This window comes from Priapulus caudatus, unplaced genomic scaffold (assembly GCF_000485595.1).
Source record: "Priapulus caudatus unplaced genomic scaffold, Priapulus_caudatus-5.0.1 Scaffold1068, whole genome shotgun sequence".
In the NCBI taxonomy this organism is placed as follows: Eukaryota; Metazoa; Priapulida; class Priapulimorpha; order Priapulimorphida; family Priapulidae; genus Priapulus; species Priapulus caudatus.
This window is the reverse complement of record NW_014578129.1, coordinates 70,258-80,937: the sequence shown is the minus strand read 5'-3', so window position 1 is coordinate 80,937 and position 10,680 is coordinate 70,258. Positions and strand designations below refer to the sequence as shown.

The 10,680-nt window shown below is 41.6% G+C and overlaps 1 long non-coding RNA gene across 1 annotated transcript in view; it reads right to left on the bottom strand.

The window, feature by feature from the left end:
• Window positions 1-1,184, bottom strand: part of LOC106815224 — a 7,220-nt gene extending 6,036 nt beyond the window's left edge. Inside the window, exon 1 of the long non-coding RNA XR_001394719.1 lies at window positions 778-1,184. This is a non-coding gene — a long non-coding RNA (uncharacterized LOC106815224). The remainder of the gene's footprint in view (window positions 1-777) is intronic.
• Window positions 1,185-10,680: the final 9,496 nt, after the last annotated feature.

Here is a 10,680-nt window from a genome sequence, read left to right as displayed (position 1 = left end):
TGTGGTGGTATATTGTGGGCGGAGTTTTAAACGGGGCGCAACGATTCAAACAGGGGGGAGTTTTCCCAAACGGGGCGCAACGATTCAAACAGGGGGGAGTTTTCCCAAACGGGGCGCAACGATTCAAACAGGGGGGAGTTTTCCCAAACGGGGCGCGCGCGCCCCGTTTGCGCAACGTAGGGAGAAGTTCTCCGGGGTTCTGAACCCTGCACGTGCATGGGGCGTGTATGACGCCCGCACGAATGTCTACGGCCCATGCGCGAGGCGTGATTAACGCCTTCGTGAGTATGAATAACGCATGCGCCGCGGGAGTGCCTGTGGAGTATAAAGGCCGGAGCGCGAGCGTGATCTGGGAGAGCTCCGTCAGCAACCGGGTGATAAACAGGCACGACCACGGCACTGTAAACTTCTAAGCAATAAAAGAACGTACCTCTAGTCATGGTAAACATCTGACTTCTATTCTTATCTATGTATTTCGGCGTCACATACATTCCACTTCATTAGCTCAACACAGTAACGTTAAAACCAACATTACACATGTGCACTCATGCGAACAATGGCACAATCAGCGCTGACGCGTTGATCGCTGTGCGTTTAACCGTGGAGCTCCCTTGCTCTCTCCAGACGCATTCGTAGTCTCACTAACTCTTCCTCATTTCCCGGTAAGTGTGAAAGACTCCCACGCCAGCATCGCGTGGATTTGTGTAACGACCTGTGTAAGAAATTTGTAATGTTACAATATGATGTTTCCTACTATACCGACATCGTTAGCTAAACGTAACGGTTTTGCGTACAGAAATGCCGTTCAATAACGTCGACTCTTGTACCCCGACGTGAGTCCTAGGACCGATCATGTGTGGAACACAAACTTACACACCGATTATACGTTGATTAAAACTGCGCGCGCCCTGTCGCGCGTGACAGGCTCCTGCTGACGTATACCCGCCTATGGCCCGACATCTAGCTCTTAAATCTCTCAAATCTCTCAAATCTACGACAATTCCGCTTCAACCCGCATAACGCTGATCGAGTTAGCTGACCGTGAGATTCAGCCGTACGTACGTTGTGTCATTCAGCGACACATGACTAACTATACCTGCTACATCGACACCATACCTACTAACCATACATACACACATACTATCCTGTAAGCTTGTGAAACAACTGTATCGGCCTTTATTAATATAAATATTGTTTCGCTCTGCAAGTAGCCTAGCTATAACTTATAAGCATCTCAATAACATAACATGCACCTTTTGGATAAGGGATAAGAAACATGGTGCATGTATTATACAGTATTTCACTCTCACCTTGTATATTACACGCTGTGGTTTTAAACTATCGTTTTTAACTTTACTTACGATTATATATATGCCGACACTGTTTGTTTCACTCATCGTTTACGTATCTTCGTCTCGTTCAGCTCTTGTTCCTTGTAAGTTGCGTTCTTGATCCGTTCTTCCTTGCTTCGTCGCTTCTTCCTCTCCATCGTTACAGCTGGTGATGATATTATACTAGCGTGTACCTTACGTTGTTTTGCATAACCCAGTCCGTTGTCACGTTCACCAATCACGATGTTGCATTCCGTGAGGACGAGATAGTCGCTGATCATCAACTCATTGAATATGTCGCCGACGAGTCGTCGACAATCTCGAAAACAGTGATGAATGTCTCGTTGATGAGTCGTCGGGAGAGATCGAAAATCACGATGTTGGGTTCCGTGAGGACAAGATAGTCGCTGCTCCTCAACTCATTGAATATGTCGCCGACGAGTCGTCGGACAATCTCGAAAACAATGATGAATGTCTCGTTGATGAGTCGTCGGGAGAGATCGAAAATCACGATGTTGGGTTCCATGAGGACGAGATAGTTGCTTTTTTCCGAGTGTTTTTTCAAAATGATACAAACACAACTCAATGATATGGCTGATCTAGTCAAGGTGAAGGACACTGATCAGAAAACTGCCGAACTGCTCAAAACAATTAAAAACATGATGACAGATCGACATGTTGTGAACACTTCTCTGAAGTCAAAACTAGAGGTTTGGCGAGATGAGTGTCTACCTATGGTAATTGACAATTTTGAAACTTTGCCCAATGATGTCAAAAAAAGTGGTCCAACTCAATTACTTCAAGTGCAATCTGCATGTTTTGGTTAACTTGGGCTCACAGGCAGAGTCTGCATTAAAAGTGTGGGAGCAAGTGGCAATAGACGGACCAGATTCACAAATTGAAACCAATAAGAGTACTGCTCTGTTTATCCGAGCCGCAACAAAACTTTGTGTTCCTGGTGCAGATGAAAAATCTGGCTATGGCCTGCTCTTCAACACCTATCTCAAAAGCTTGGATGAGCCTGTTGTGTCCAAACTGCACACTTTTCACGGCCACAGGATAAATATAGTATTCAGTCTAGGTGCAGCTGTTTACTATCATCATCATCAAATCGCAAGTTTCTTGAGAGAATACTTTACTCCGGATCAAAAAAACAAGCTGGTGTTGGCTGTAGAGGCGTATGTAAGTTCCCCAGTGTACATTGCGGGATGCCGTGCCATAGGCATTATCGACAAACTCAGAGTGAGAAACTAGCGGTCGCCCAGTCGCCAGTGACGATTAGAAAATCTACCGGGCGACTGCTTGCTTGTGGCAGCTGGTCCGGCGGGGCGACTAGATAATCGCCGCACAGCAGCAAAAAAAATACAGACTTGTAAACGGGAGCGCATAATACGACCCGTTCCTCAACGTAGACGTGGTATCCAAACCTTCTAGAGCTGCATGAACTCCCTCAACGCATGATTCGCCACACGAACAAAAACTCGTGGCGGTCTAAGAAATCGATTGCGGCCGGCATGAAGTGCAGCCCGCATAACAATCCGCGTTTTTATATCGCAGGTGTTAGCGTGAGGAGTGAGGGCACGACCAGTGACATCTGACACGCACGTAATCAAAGCTGTTAACTGAATTCGTCACTTTTCATGTGGACTATTGGAAAGTGGAATGTGGAAAGTGGACTATTTTTATTCAGTTAGATATCTAGAAGCAATGTAAACTGTATATGTGACCGGCTCTATCAAAACCAGTCACATGTCGCGTTTTATAATATTGTGCTAGAGCGTATTTTCTGTTGCAACATGCATTTTAAAATTTTTGAGATTTTTACATTTCTATCCAAAAAAATATGTTTATTTTATGCTGAATCTGTGAGATTAGTGTTATTCAATCATCTAATCGATGAATTATATGACTTTGTAAGCAATGTCGGTGTCAGAAATGCCTGATTTACTCGAAACAAAAGGCGAAAATACCACATTTTTAGAAATTCATCTCTCCGTAATTCGCTAGGATATCTTTACATACCGGGTATCGTTGGAAAGCTAATGACGTCAACTTTCCAGCGAATTAATCTATTGGTGGCGTGTTTTCCATCATAAACCAATGAAATAGGTTTTAACATCGCAAACAAAGAATCTTTTGTTGCCATGCATGCCGTAGTACAAGCGCTCTCATTGGACAATCGAGTCGTGCTCATGCGCACAATCGCTTTCTCCGCGTTGTTTATTTCCAGGTCTGAAAAATTCTTCCGAAAAAAAGCAAAACTTCATGGTATTTATGTGATTTTACGTACAAACACAAAGGAATTGAACGCAGATAACAATAAACATTATGCCCAGTATATTGACGAAGCCGTCAAAGGAGTCTGAGGTTGCAACTGCGTTGAACCAGCCGACTATAATTTTAATGGTGCCGCTGCCGCTGACGTTTGGGATACGTTAATTAAAGATAATCTCCCGATGTCGACGACGAGTCTGAAATTTTTAAAGACAACCTCGTATCATCAGATGATGATGATGATGATGATGATGATGATGATAATGATGGAGACAATATCGTCGAGATGTTTGGTAGGTCTAAAGGTCTTGCTCTTTCTAGTCTAAGGTCTGGTGGAGTACGGCGTATCGTAGCACATGCGTTCCATGTGTACTAATCTGTGTACAATTTTATAATCCCGGATTAGCCAGTTAACATGTTAAATTTCTAATTTTCCAGATTAGCTTCATAACATCAAGAGTAGATAATAAACATGTTTATTATATACTCTTCATAACATACAAAGAATTAATTCACATTGGAACTTATCGTTTCAGATGTAAATGAGACGGGTGACAAAAATGACGACGGTCACAATAGCGACGATGAAAACTCCTTGGTGTGCACTACTGAAGCTGCTACAATTCTTGAACAGGCGGACATCAGAACTGCTTATGTTTGTGAAAAGCAGGATGATGAAACAGAGCTCGTTGCAGCATTCAACTGTGGTTGTAAGCTCTATAATGGTGAACCATGCCGGTCTCAATTCAACACAGAATTCATCGTTGATTACCGTTCTACAATGGCTGAAATGGGTAATGGTATGTATAATTTCTGCGACACATACGTAGGGATATCAGGCAAGGCATGTGAGAATTCTGGACGGACATCTTTTTTACCCTACCATAGACCAATAAATAATGTTGTGTCGCAGCCCACCCCTATTATTTTCAAGCACATAAAATAAAATAGATTTCTAGGGCCTATTCCTGAAAACTATTGACTATAGGACTAATGCCTAATGGCAATTAATTATATTTTTGTGGTAGTCTGCCTACAAGGAAAACAAAGTTCTGCTGACCAGGTTTTATTGAGTTCAGTTCATAGAGAAGTAATGTAAACATTTTTTACAGTGGAGAAGGATCTCGTATTGCTTGGAATGCTCAGATGTGGTGTCAACAACAGTGAATTGACTAGTTGCTCGAGACGACCAAACCAAACCAAAAGATCAAACCAAAAGACCAGCTACTATGCTGATGGAAAACGTGTATGCAGAGCCACATTCAAGTTTCTTCATGCGTAAGTACACGTTGGTGGTGAGAGGAAATAACAATTCAGTGCAATTTTTTCGTCTTCAAAGCAGGATACCGACGTAACCAAATTTCACTTTTTTGGAATCCAGCTGCGTTACCAAGGTTTTGCTATCTAGTATCCTCATTTTTTTCTGGTATCTACAGGATATCAGGATACTGCCAATTTGCACCCCTGCTACTAGAATACACTATTTCAATACAATAGCATTTTCAAATCCTATAGGCCTACTGGGATACCAAAATTCAAAATTCGCATTTTAATTTTTATCCCTCTATTGTTGGCATTGGGTGTATTTGATTGTGCTTCTATTCTGGTTGTACTACACAAATTGTCAATACCGGTATTATAAAAATTTCCTAAAAATATTAAATCTGTTGAAAAAGATGCTTATTATAAATTACCTATTTTATTTCTACCTTACTTTCTTTGTAGCATTAGTCAAGACAAACTGACTGGGCTGTTGAAATGGTATCTCGAAAACGAACTTGTTCCCCGTTCGAAACGTTCCGGAGGACGATTGAAGAATAAGCGTAACCTTACGTTTGAGGACATACAGCGTGTTGTGCAGTTTACACTGAATTATGCTGAAGAAAATGCCCTGATACTTCCAGGTAGAATACAGGTCTGGGTTTAAGCGAGCAGACATAGTTTCTTCCATCCACAGATACAAAGGCGCCGATATGGCGTTTGTACAAGCAAGCTATGACTGCAACTGGTAAGACATAGACACTTTACTTCTAAAATAAAAATACAAGTGTACACGTCGGATTTGCGTACATCCAGGGTTCTCAAAAGTAGGAGGCGGCAGGCGCAATCGCCGTCTACTCCCCTGTTCGGCGCCGGCTACATTTTTCATTCAAAACCTATGACATGTCTCAATTTTTTTTGACTGCTACTTTTCACAACTGTGCCTCCTACTTGTATACAAAATGAAAACACTGCATCAACACCCGTCCAGTGACCTTTAAACTCATGTTGGGGGTGAATTATACTCGTGGGAGCCATACAAAACTAAGGTCTGACAGCCTTGTTATAGTGAGTGGTGTTAGGCCTATATAAAAAAAAAATTCTGAAGTAGGTAAGTACTGTGAATTGAGAAAAATCAAAATATTTAAAAAAAATTGTTTATGATTGCATTTCTATTGTAGGTACTCGTGCTATAGGACTAAGCACCTTCAGAAAGATTTGGAGACAACTCATGCCACATGCTGTAATATGCAAGCCAATGTCGGATGTATGCTGGGAGTGTCAGCAGAACAATAACTGTATCTACCGCTCAAACAATCTTCCAGACTGCGTAAAATCGGCAAAGCTGAAAAAGCAAGAAGAGCATTTACGCATAGTTGCCATGGAGAGGACATACTATAAAAAGCTGGTCAGTTATTCGAAAGAAACATTACAACAGATTCCAGGATTAACTTTGGGTGAACACCGTCAATGCAGTTTTGACGGGGCTGTTCATTATAGCTTTGATTATGCGCAGCAGGTGCACTACCCGGCGGATCCCCTACAACCTGGGCCAATGTACTTTCTCGTTCCTCGCAAATGCGGCATCTTCGGAATAAATTGTGAGGGATTTCCAAATCAAGTAAACAATTTGATAGATGAATCTCATTGCTCAGGAAAGGGGTCGAATGCAGTGATCAGTTATCTGCATCACTTCTTGTCATCATATGGGTTAGGAGAGACCCACTTGCAGTTACACTGTGATAACTGCAGTGGGCAGAACAAGAATAGATTTACGTTGTGGTACCTTGTGTGGAGGTGCATAACCGGTAGACACAACCAGATTGACCTAAACTTTCTCATCACCGGTCACACAAAGTTTGCACCGGACTGGGCTTTCGGCCTGTTCAAACAGAAATTTCGTCGGACACCAGTCTCAACCCTAGCCGATATCGCGCAGTGTGTTATCGGATCGTATCGGATCGTAATTTTTATCGGATCGTAAAAAGTAAGGTACCATTTTAAAGCTGCAATGGTCTGCATAATTATTAATAATTAATCTCAAAAGTTTGAAAGTCAACATGTGACTGATTTTGCTGGAGCCGGTCACACATACTTAAAGATTCTAGGCACTTGTAACTTTGCGGATGTGCGGCAGCATTGATCTATGCATGGGGGTACCGTGGACTGGGGAGGAGAAAAACGAAAGTAAAACCTTGCCCAGAAGCTCCCGGCATTCCTAGAGATTCCAGTACAAGTTTTTTTAACATATTCAAAGTAACTAAAAACTACGTGTACTGTGTAGTGCATGTCTGTCTGTGTGAATTAAATTGAATAAGAATGTGATTGGTTTCTTAGTCGAGTGAAATGAGATTTTTTTTAATGTGATTGAATGTAATTTGTTGACGATTTCTTAACACTGATAGTCTGATACTGGTGCTGAGTGCTGAATGCTGATGAATTGAATGATATTAGTCAATGCATCAAAATTATGAAAATTTTAACAAAATCATGGTATGAAAAAGTAGCTCTGTCCAAGCCTAAAATAGGTCTCGTAAAAAAAATGACGAGAGCTCTTTTTCATGTACAATATCAAAAAAGAGCTCTCGTAAAAAAGGAATAATTTTTAGGCTGCCGCACAGTAAATAAAAAATTTACCAAACTGATTATTTTGTTATTCTCTACTAACCTTCTACATTATTCTAATGAAATGAATGGTAAATTTAATCAAATATAGACTAAAAATAGTCAAATTCCGAAGCCTAAAGTCCATGCGAAGTACACAAACTCTCCATGAGTTCGATTTTCTAGATCATGCTTTTAAACCTCTGCTAATTCGATAATACTGGGCATCCCCGATCAATCAGCAATCGCGTAATAAAATATGATAATTTATAGGAATAATGGGCGGTCTTCAGAGACCGCTGATTTTTGAAATCGACTAGCGGACTTGTTCCGATTTACAACGCATCAGTGTACAGGGTTCTCCAAGAGCACTTATAGCCTGGCGGCCTGCCAGGCTATCGTCGAGCCCCGCCATCCTAAAATGCACCCGCCACTCTAAATATCATAGCCGCTATGCTAAATATCATAGCCCCCGGACCCCCCTAGCACGCAAACCGCCTTCGGCGATTTGCAACCAGGACCGTAAATGCAGCACCCGCCATGTTATAATGAGAAAGCTTGGAGAACCCTGGTGTATGAAAACAAGTAAAAAATATAATTTTTAAGAATACCTTAGAATGCACATCACCAAATTGCACCATCCCCCCATATAAAAACGCCCCCACATCCGAGTCATTCACTTTGCTACGACAAAAATCCTGGACCAGTGCCTACTGACCAGGACCAACTGGTGCTTCCTCAGAGGCACTGGTCCTACTGTACCAGTACCTCCAATTATCAGTTTTTCACCCTGCAAACTGCTGACCGGTCCTCTTTGGCGACAGATTGAGGAAGCCAAGCACATCCTGGATTTAAACGACATTTGGTTGACATTCAAAAATTACATTTCTGAATATTCCAAAGATGCGTCCGATCTTGTCATGGGCAAGATACTCTATCCAGACCACACAAACTCAACAGAAACGGACAAAGTATTCAAATACTTGTTTGAGCCATGTGACACCGAGCTCGAGATTTTGACACGTGAAGCATTGGAGGTGTGCTGTTTGAATTTTCTCATCATCGTACAGCGACAACTCGTGGATAATTTGCCAGGAGATAAATTTCACGAAACCGGGAACACTAACAATTCTCTTCGTGCAGAATCCACAACAGTCAACTCCACAAATATAGTGAATAAGCGAGACTTCGCCAGGTTGGATAGGCTTCGGCGAGAAAAACCGAATGCCAACACTATAGCACTGGAAAGCATGTTGCTCTACTCGAGTAACAATACTCTCCAGTGGCTGGATTCTTTGGACAAAGAGAAGAAAGAAAAGGTCATGAAGAGTGCCACTGCCAGGCAGAGAGCACCAGATGTGTTGAAACAGTACAGAGAGAGGAAAGCAGAGAATAAGAGAACGCTGATCGAGTTGGTGCTGACGAGGAAAGAAGATAAACTTGCGAAAGAGAAAAGAGCAATGGAAGCAAAAGAGAAGGCTGTCAGTGACGTGATGGAGTATGGAGGGCTGTGGAAGACAGAAGCAGACATGGAGGAGCATCTTGATCTGAACGATGAGAAACAAGCCCTTCTTGCAGTGAAAGCTCAGTTAAAATTTAGAAAACTAGTCATGCAATCAAAAAACAAATCGCTGTTGGCATTTTCGAAAGATGGAAGCGCATTTAGTCTGCACACATTGATTCAAAATTTGAAAGCAGTAATGCAAGCAAATGGCAACATGAGAGCTGTAGAACTCCAGCTAGGACCTACTCAAGGCCCATCATTTAAAGTGAATGATTGTGTTACTTTGCCATAAAATGATCTTGGGATAAAATTGCGCAAGTCATTTATGCATTTAGGCATTCTGCCTAACTCATGAATCAAAGTGCCTAACTTACCTGCTGATGTTTGTACTTTTTGCCTGTTATGCAATCCACACTGACTCTCCATGTTCATTTAATTGTCATATTATCATGTATTATTGTCCAACAAATAGTAAATAAATAAGTTCCCAGTGAGTTTTGAAAGTTTTTTCTTGTTTTCTCAAAAATAGCTAAAATGAGTTAGGCAATTATCGTAGGAGGGTTACGATATGTGTTTCTGGAAATAAAGGACATTATAAACATTTAAAAACTTACCCCCACACTCCGAAGAATGCTTGGCGGCTCTGCTGAAGTTGTGTGTCTTTCTCTTGTTTGTCCGCTGATGTTTCTGTTGCCATATGCTAATAAACTTGACCTCAGTTAGATCCAAATTAAGTTAAAAATAACTTGCACTGACGAAATTCTCTGATGATTTGCAGATTCGCTTGGTGGTAATTGTTTAACAAGCCTAACCCTGATCGCCTGCGTCAGCCCGGCCTGCTCCAACCACGAGCAGACAGTCAACACCCTGCGATACGCAGACCGAGCAGCCAAGATCCAAAACAAACCTATCGTCAACAGAGACCCTCTGGCCGCCGAGGTGGCTAGACGCGGAGCCCTGGTACGTGTCCCTCGGTGCGATGTCGTACAGTTCCCTTGTACCATGTTCCTGCATGGTTCGCAGTCCTTGAATTTGAGGGGAGTCCTTGAAAAGTACTTGATTTTAGTAAATGTTGATTTTGTGCTTGAATTTCACGGAAATGTCCTTGAATTTCATGAAAATGTCCTTGATTTGTAGAAAGAATCCTTGCCTGTAATAAAAAGAAATTTGGTACCATCAATAATGTGCAAACGGTAACCTCAATAAAAATTGCGTTAAATGAGCTTAAAAAGCTATAGACACGATAGACAGTTAAATGATGATCACAAATTACATTAAGTCAGTAAAATCAGTCAGTAAATCAAGGTATGTTGTAGAAGTGACAGTGTTTAGAAGGGTTTATTAATGTGATCCAGGTAAGTTTTAGAGGTGACATGCAGTGATTAAGAATGGGGTTATTAAATTAATCCAGGCCTGTATGTTTTGTTCTGTGTATGAATTCCGATAAAATGTCTGATAAAATGTCCTTGAATTTCCAATAAAATGTCCTTGAAAATGTCCTTAAATTTCAGTCCTCCTGTATGAACCATGTCCTGTTTCTTTTCAATATTTAACTGTCCCTTATGTGAAAAAAATGTGTCAAAAAATGGTTACTAAAGTTTTGTTTTAATTCATGTATTGGGAGGGGTAAACCCCCCTCCCTGGCCCTCCCCTTCCATCCATAAATAATGTACTTTCTGATATTCCTGGGGGAACCCTGCTGAGACT